Source organism: Apium graveolens, chromosome 6, assembly GCF_009905375.1.
Source record: "Apium graveolens cultivar Ventura chromosome 6, ASM990537v1, whole genome shotgun sequence".
Taxonomy (NCBI): domain Eukaryota; kingdom Viridiplantae; phylum Streptophyta; class Magnoliopsida; order Apiales; family Apiaceae; genus Apium; species Apium graveolens.
In genome coordinates this window covers 263,437,432-263,439,806 of record NC_133652.1, presented here as the reverse complement: position 1 = coordinate 263,439,806, position 2,375 = coordinate 263,437,432, and the positions used below count along the sequence as shown (strand labels likewise).

The following is a 2,375-nucleotide window of genomic DNA, read 5'->3' as shown; positions in this document are numbered from 1 at the left end:
AGATTGGGAGATCAAGGAGAAGACCTAGAAGCACAAAACAACTCTGAAAAAGAAGATCTTGTTTTTCAACTTGTGATTCTTTGAATTAGTTGTAACTTTGGATGCTCGTTTTTATTCTTGTTGAACCTGGACTTTTTTATTCGTACTTTGATTATTATTCAGTTTATTAAGACCTTGTTTTATACCATGCTTTCATTGGAACCCATGATGACGATGAGTTCAATTATGGGCTAATCATTATCATGGTATTCTAGTGGATTTACTTATGGATTTCAACAGTTAATTTGTTCCGATACCCTAGTGTGTGGTGATTGATTGATATCCTGGTATTGGTTGTGCTTATTCGTCTTATGTGCGTAACTAACATATAAGATAGCGTGTTAATGTCTATTGAAACGACAGTGAATATAGAGGTTTAGAACTTGCCATGCTAGCATAGCTTCATGTATTTCTTATGCATGATTCGTAGTTAATTTTAACCATCTTACTTGCCCTATGTAATCACGATAGATAACTTGCGCATTAAACCATTATATTTTCAATTCTTATGGACATATAAGGACTAAGCATAATTGGTGTCTATTCAACTTCTATCTCTTTTGTGGATGCTTGGTAGTAGGGTATTCGAACAACAAAAGTTAGCGTTTACTAGTTTCGTGTTATCTGATTAGTGTCATCACCATCACATGCTAAGTTTAAGAACAATGACTGGGAATGAAGTAGTAATGAAGTTAGAATTCCATGTTTGTCATATATAGTAATTCAACCTCAATTTTCTTAGTTAATGTTATTTAGTGTAATCTCTTAGTTTAAACAAAACCCAATTTGTTATTTGTCTTAGCATTGAGCGATAACCATACATTGTTACATATGTGCATAAATTGAAATTAACCTAAACCAGTCTTTGTGGGAACGAATCTGATTTATATTTTATACTACTTGCGAACACGTATACTTGCATGAATTTTAACACGTATTTTCGCCCTAACAAGTTTTTAGCGCCGCTGCCGGGGACTCGGTGTTAATTTTTAGTTTATGTGCTTGTCATCAGTGGTCATTAAAGTTCACTGACTCGGACTCTTTTACTCTCACGGTTTATTTGTTTGTGTTTCAGGTACTCAATACAATGGGAGATCCAGCAGCACGAACGAAAGCCTTGATGGATTTTTCTCAACCAAAGATCAATGACATTCAATCTAGCATTGTCCGGCCAGCTATCACAACTAATATCTTTGAGATCAAACGTGGCATAATTCAATGGGTGCAGAATTCAATCCAGTTTGGGGGTTCTCCAACTGAAGATCCCAATATGCACATTAGGGATTTCATTGAGATCTGCGACACCTTCTAGTTCAACGGCGTTTCTGAAGATGCTGTGAAGCTGATACTGTTTCCATTCTCTCTGAGGGACAAGGCTAAGAGCTGGTTACACTCTCTACCAGCTGGTACGATTACTACTTGGGAAGAACTTGCTCAGAAGTTTCTTACTAAATTATTCCCTATGGCGAAGACAGCTGTACTCAGGAATGCTATTACTCAATTTACGCAGCAAATGGGAGAATCGCTATGTGAAGCTTGGGAGCGCTACAAGGAGATGCTTAGGAAGTGTCCTCATTATGGAATGCCTGATTGGATGATCATCAATTGTTTTTACAATGGGTGGGGAGCAAAGTCCAGACCCATGCTCGATGCAGCATCAGGCGGAGCATTATGGGCAAAGAGCTATGAGGAAGCTTATGATCTAATTAAACTGATGGTTGCTAATGAATATTAGTATCCAACCCAGAGATGTCCACAGGGCAAGGTAGCACGAGTTCTTAAAGTGGATACAGCTACGGCTATCACTGCTCAACTAAAGGCATTTTCTATGAAGATCGATTCTCTGGCTAACTATGGTGTTAAGCAGATAATTAGTGTTTGTGAGCTGTGTGCAGGTCCGCATGTGACGGAGCAATGCGCTATATCTAGTGACTCAGCTCAGTTTGTGAGCAACTTTCAGAGATCGCAGCAACCAGTTCCAGACACTTATCATCCTGACAACTGGAATCATCCTAACTTCAGCTGGAGTAATAATCAGAATGCGATGCAACAGCCGTTCATGCAGTTTGGAAATAAGCTATTCAACCCTCCTGGTTTTCAGCAACAAATTACACCAAAACAAAAAACTCATGGTGCATGTCTATATTCAAATGAAAAATCTGAATTGGAGGAGTTGCGGCTTATGTGCAAAAACCAGGCTCTTATATGCCAAAGCCGGGCTATTTCTATCAAGACTCTGGAGAACCAAATAGGGCAAATTTCTAATGCCTTATTGAATCGACCACCAGGAACGCTTCCTAGTGATACAAAAATAAATCCAGGCTAGAGGGAAGTTG

General features: G+C 38.7%; 1 non-coding gene across 1 annotated transcript; it reads right to left on the bottom strand.

Annotated features, from left to right (window-relative positions):
• Positions 1-1,516: 1,516 nt before the first annotated feature.
• On the bottom strand, positions 1,517-1,623 carry LOC141669957 (small nucleolar RNA R71). The gene has a single exon (XR_012554210.1). It is a non-coding gene; the product is annotated as a small nucleolar RNA R71 (small nucleolar RNA).
• Between the last annotated feature and the right edge of the window lie 752 nt (positions 1,624-2,375).